A 6493-nucleotide genomic window follows, 5' to 3' on the forward strand; every position below is an offset into this window, starting at 1 on the left:
AGTACCAGCAAGCCAGACACTCCATCTAGGAACTCAAGGGGTCAGCCTAGACCCCACATCTCCCACCCTCAGCCAACCAAGTCCTGGTGGTTTGATTAGGTTGGTGCAAAAGTAATTGTGGTTTTTGCCATTACTTCTAATGTATTCTTTGCATTTGCTGTTCCAGTTGCAATGCTCTTTCCCCAGACATCTGCATGTTCTTGTCCTCACTTGCTTTAGGTCTCTCTTTCCCTTATCAAAAAGGCCTTTGCTGACTACCCTAAATACAATAGCACTCCCTCCCAACTGTTCTTTAATGCTGTACCTAGCTTTATTTTTCTTTAGAATATTTATTACTCTTTAACATAGTTATTTCTTTATTGTCTATCTCCCCACTCCCAGAATGTAAGCTTCATGAAAGCAGAGTCTTTGTTCTGTTCCCTGCTATATCTCCAGCATCTGGAACAGAGCCTGGGACAAGCTAGGTCTCCATAACTATTTACTGGATAGTTGAGTGACTGGTTGTGGATGTACAGGATAAGCATCTAATTCAATCAGGGAGTGCTTCCTGGAGGAGCTGATATCTGTGTTCAGTCTTAAAGGGCAGGAGTTTGGATAGGGGAATGTTAGTTAATATAATGAAAATTTCAAAATTAAAGGGCAGGAGTAATTAATTGGGTGGTTGAGATGCATGCCTGGCAGAGCAAGCAGAGTATGGAAAAACCCAGAAGGGGAGATATCTGGAAGGTGATTGGTATGGCTGGAGTAGAGGACACTGGCAGGAGAGTAGCTGGAGATGAGGCAGGAGAGGAAGGCAAGGACCAGGACCAGGTTTGAAGGGTCTTGAGCATCAGGTGAAGGCGTTAGACTGATTCGAAGCAGGAACTGATCACTTTTGTGTTAATAGGCTATGTGGAAGAGAAGCTGGGGTAGGGAGACTGGAAGTAGCAAGCTTCATGTTTAAAGAACCAAAGAGTTCTGCTAACTTAGGAACCCAGAGTAAGTTGAAAACAAATTGCTCTCTGGCTGAAAGCCTTCAGTGGTGATAGTTGGAAAGTAGAATGATTGCAGAGATGTGCTTTGGAGATTTGGAAAGCAGGCTGTGTTATTTGTGGCTGTTTTCTCCTTGATGCATGTGCAGAATTTCCATGAACGCTAATGGAGCTATTCTGAGCATTTGCTGAAGGGAAGGAAGCTTGCAGACATCCCTCCCAATCTTGCCCACACACTGAGAAGTAACTCGGAGCTACGGTCTGTTAAAAATGAAAAGGTTGAGGCCGGGTGCATTGGTACATGCCTATAATCCCAGTGCTTTGGGAGGTCGAGGCAGGCAGATCACCTGAGGTCAGGAGTTCGAAACCAGCCTGGCCAACATGGTGAAACCCTGTCTCTACTAAAAATACAAAAATTAGCCAGATGTGGTGGCAGGCGCCTGTACTCCCAGCTACTTGGAAGGCTGAGGCATGAGAATCGCTTGAACCTGGGAGACGGAGGCTGCAGTAAGCCAAGATCGTGCCACTGCACTCCAGCCTGGGCAACAGAGTGAGACTCTGTCTCAAAAAAAAAAAAAAAAGAAAAAGAAAAAAGTTGCCCCCGAAATGGGGTGAGAGTAGTTCCTGAGACCTCTGAGTTACCTGTAAGTCAAGGTGTGAATATGTCTTATAAGCAAGTTCAGTTGCTAGGGGAAATGTGGGAAAGTAAATACCATTTGTGTCTGCTCTAATAGCTTATTTATGCTTTTCTTGTAGTGGTTAATTTGGAGGTCCTGGTCGGGCGTGGTAGCTCATGCCTGTAATCCCAGCACTTTGGGAGGCTGAGGCAGGTGGATCACTTGAGGTCAGGAGTTTGAGACCAACCTGACCAACATGGTGAAACCTTGCCTGTACTAAAAATACAAAAATTAGCCAGATGTGGTGGCAGGCACCTGTAATCCCAGCACTCAATAAGCTGAGGCAGGAGAATTGCTTGAACCCAGGAGGCGGAGGTTGCAGTGAGCTGAGATGGCGCCATTGCACTCCAGCCTGGGCAACAGAGCAAGACTCAGTCTCAAAGATAAAATAAAATGAAAATAAATAAATAAAAATTGGAGGTCTTGGTCCTTTGTGTAGGGACTCAGTCTCTGTATTTTCATTCATTCATTCAACAAACAAATATTGCCCATCTTCTGTGTGCCAAGGACTAGACTGGCATTGGGGACACAGCAATAAAGGAGAGATAATTTCCTCTGAGTCTGGTGAGGCAGATAGACACATAACTAAATAAATAGAGTATAGCATATTGGGTGATAACTATAGACATAAAAATATTGAGAAGATGGGGAAAGGAATGAATAACACCACTGAGAGGAAGAATCTTCACAGAGGAGTTCATGTTTGAACCAAAGCCAGAAGTTCTTAGCAGAGGGTTCAGTCTATGTGAAAGCACAGAAGCGTGAGGTATATGGCTAGTTTTAGTAAAGGCAAATAATATGAGGTGGTTGAAGCATAAGGTTCTTAGGAATGGTGGTGAGAAATTGGGCAAAAATGTAACCAAGGCCTTGGAGGCCTTATCAACGAGTTTGGACTTTGGCCTTCAGATAATGGGATACCGTGAGAAGTTTTTGAGGAGGTGAGGGACCTAATCAGATGTGTGTTTTAGAAAGATTTAAAAAACAAAAACAAAAACAGATATTTTAAGAAAATTTTAAACATTCAAAAGAAACCCAACAATTTAAGGCAAAGGAAAGAAACACTTGAGATTCAGTAAATTAGAGGGGGTTTTTTTTTGACAAATGAAGTTTAAAGTTGCCCAAACAGATATCATTAGAGAATCCCAGGTTTGAAAAATGGCAGGAGACCCAGATAATGCATTTACTGTGTTCTGTGGTGAAGGAACAGGCAGCTGGCCTTTTTCATTTATAGAATATCAGGTTCTTAAACTTGTGCCTGTCAACCTTGGTCTTCTTTTGCTGTAGCCTCAGGCCTCAGAACCTTACTCTGAGACTGGTAATGTGTTTTGAATGTGTTTATCACAGCCAGATGGGGCAAAGGCTCAGTTTGTTACTACCCATTATTGCAAGGGAAGGGAGTCCATCCAGAAAACAAAGCTTTGGGAGTTTCAGTTAGTTGGGTGACACTACCCTGGTATCAAAGGAAAGATGGTTTGATTGGATGACATTGTATTTTCTTTAAATCAATCAAAATGATAACAGTTACTGTCAGGGATGGACTTACTCATAACCTGGGGAGGTTGGTTTCAAGATCCAAGAAGATCAAGACATCCAATCAAATGCTGTTTTTTAATGTTGATAAAATCATTCTTTGAATACATATTTGTTGAGTTCTTACGTGTCAAGTATTAGGGTCACAGGGATAGAGAAGACATAATCTTTGGCCTCAAGAAGCTTACAGTCTAGTGAAGGAGAAGACAATAAACAGACAACTTTTACTATTTATTTTTATTTTGGGAGGGGGTCAGGGTCTCACTCTGCCCAGGGTGCAGTACAGTGGTGCAATTACAGCTCACTGCAGCTTTGACCTCCCAGGTTCAAGCAAGCCTTCTACCTCAAGCCTCCCAAGTGTCTGGGACCATAGGTGTGTGCCACCATACCTGACTGATTTTTTATTAGCCAGGTTGTCACCTTGTTGACCAGGCTTGTCTTGGACTCCTGGCCTCAAGTGAGCCTCCTGCCTTGGCCTCCCAAAGTGTTGGGATTATAGGCATGAGTCACTGTGCCTTGCCCAGACCATTTTTGAAAACACAAATGGGCAGGGTGCAGTGAGATTTTTAGGGGCCAATGGTCTGGGATGTGGCAAGGACATTCTCTTGAAAGTAAAAGACGATTATTGCATCTCACTCCAACCATTAAGAAGGAAGCACAATGCCTGGGAGCCCTCTTTAGGTTTTGGAGACAGCATATCCCACACCTAGGAATAGGCTCCATCCATGTACTGGATGACACAGAAAGTTGTCAGTTTTGATTGGGGCCCAGAGCAGGAAAGGGCTCAGCAGAAGCTCCAGGCTACAACACAAATGGCCATGCGGTGTGGGACAGATGAGCTGGCAGAGCCCAAAGTACCTGAGGTATCTGTGGTGGGAACAGATGCCTGTGAAGTTTATGACAAGACCCTACAGGAGAATCACAATGTAGACACCTGGGGTTCTGGAGCGGGGCCATGCCATCTGTAGCCAAGAATTGTATACTTCTTAAGAAACGACTCTTGATGCTACAGGGTTCTGGTAGAGACAGATCATCAGACCATGGATCATCAAGTTGACCATGTGACCAAAGCTGTTCATCATGAGCTGGATTCTGCCATATCCACCAAGTCATAAGGTCAGTCAAAGCCAGCAGCAATTCCTAAGATAGAAATAGTACAACTGGGGTTGGGCATAGCAGGGCCAGAGGGCAGAAGATAGTTACGTGAGCAGGTGGCCCAGACATCTATGTCATCCACTACCTTTGCACCAGTACCTGCCTGTCCCTCATTTCACACCTTTGGCTGCCTGGGGAGCTCTTCATATCCAGCTGATGGAAGAGAAAAAAAGCCATGCCTTGTCCTTAGATAGGTCAGCTCAGTGTGTGTGAGCAAGACAAAAAGAGACCGTGGCTGCACTGCAACCCCACACATTGGCATCCTTGAAAGACAGCAGAGTGGGGAGTCCTTCTAGTGGGCATAGCTTGTGGATCGTGCACCTAGCCATCCACTGTATGTGGAAGGAGAAGGAGCCTGAGCTTAGACTATACATGGATCTCATGGGCAGTGGTGAATGGCTTGGCTGGTTGGTAAGGGGTCTGAAAGGAATAAGATTGGAAAATTGGAAACAAAGAGACCTGTGGTGGAGGCATGTAGTTGGACCTATAGGAGTGGGCACCAAGTGTGAAGATCATTGTATTCCATGTAAACACCCACCAGAGAGCACATACCATGGAGAAGCACTAAACAACAATGTACACACAGTTGACATCAACCAGTCTCTGAGGCCACCCCAGAGCTGACACAATGGGTGTATAAACAGCAACCATGGTGGTGTAGTCATTTTCACACTGCTATATAGATACTACCTGAGACTGGGTAATTTAAGAAGGAAAGAGGTTTCATTGACTCACATTTCTACATGGGTGGGGAGGCCTCAGGAAACTTACAATCATGGCAGAAGGCAAGGGGAAGCAGGCATCTTCTTCACAAGACAGCAGGGGAGAGAGAGCGCGCAAAGGGCGAACTGCCAAACACTTTTAAACCATCGGATCTCTTGAGAAGTCACTCACTATAAAGACAACAGCATGGGGAAACCAGCTCCATGATCCAATCACTTCCCCCCATGTCCCTCCCTCAACATGTGGGGACTATAATTCGAGTTGAGATTTGCGTGGAGACACAGAGCCAAACCATATCAGATGGTATGGCATGGCTCCCACTCACCAAGATTGATCTAGCTATTGCTGCTGCTGAGTGTTCGGCCTGCCAATAACAGAGACCAACTCTCACCAAGGTATAGCTCCATCCCTTGAGAACAACCAGCAGCCACTTGGGAAGTTGACTATATTAAACCCTGTCCACCCTGGAAAGAGCTGTGATTCGTTTTCGCTGGAATAGATGTATATTCCAGATATGAGTTTGTCTTCACTGCTTGTAGAGCTTCATCCAGCACAACTCAAAGGGCTTATAGAATGTTTAATCTACTGGGATAGATTGTGGGACCTATAGATTATGGGATAGTCATACCGGATCCCATATGATTCTGCAGCAAAGGAGGTGCAGCAGTGGGCACATGGTGACAGGGTCCACTTGTCCTTTCATCTACTGCGCTATCCTGAAGCTGCCAGCTTGGAACTGTGTTGAAGGCACAGCTGGGGCACCAGCTCAGAAACCCTGAGAGAAGAGCTGCCATCCTCCAGGGTGCAGCACATGTTCGAAATCAAAGACCGTTACGTGATGCTTTGTCTCCAATAGGTAGAATACATGAGTTCAGGAACCAAGAAATGAAAGCAGGAGTGCTCTCACTCTTACCATCACTTCTAGTGACCCACTTGGAGTGCCTCCTGTTCTCATAGTTCTGGGCTCTGCAGGTTTAGAGGTTTTGAGTTACAAAGGAGGAACACTTCCACTAAAAGAAACATCAAGATTACTATGAACTATTAGCTGTGACTGCACCTGGGCACTTGAGCCCCTCATATCAAGAGACTACTAGGCAAGAAGAGTCACCATTCTTTGAGGGATAATTAATCCTGATCATCAGGAGGAGGTACAGCTGCTGTTAAGCAATGGAGGGTAGGGAGGTATATCTTTGGTACTCAGTTGATTCACGTGGAGACTTCTCGGTATTCCTTTGCCCAATTTTTTTTTCTTTTTCTTTTTTTGAGATGGAGTCTCTGTCACCCAGGCTGGAGTGCAGTGGCACCATCTCGGCTCACCGCAACCTCTGCCTCCTAGGTTCAAGCTATTCTCCTGCCTCAGCCTCCCGAGTAACTGGGATTACAGGCGTGTGCCACCATGCCCAGCTGATTTTTGTATTTTTAGTAGAGATGGAGTTT

This window comes from Nomascus leucogenys, chromosome 5, assembly GCF_006542625.1.
Source record: "Nomascus leucogenys isolate Asia chromosome 5, Asia_NLE_v1, whole genome shotgun sequence".
Lineage (NCBI taxonomy): Eukaryota > Metazoa > Chordata > Mammalia > Primates > Hylobatidae > Nomascus > Nomascus leucogenys.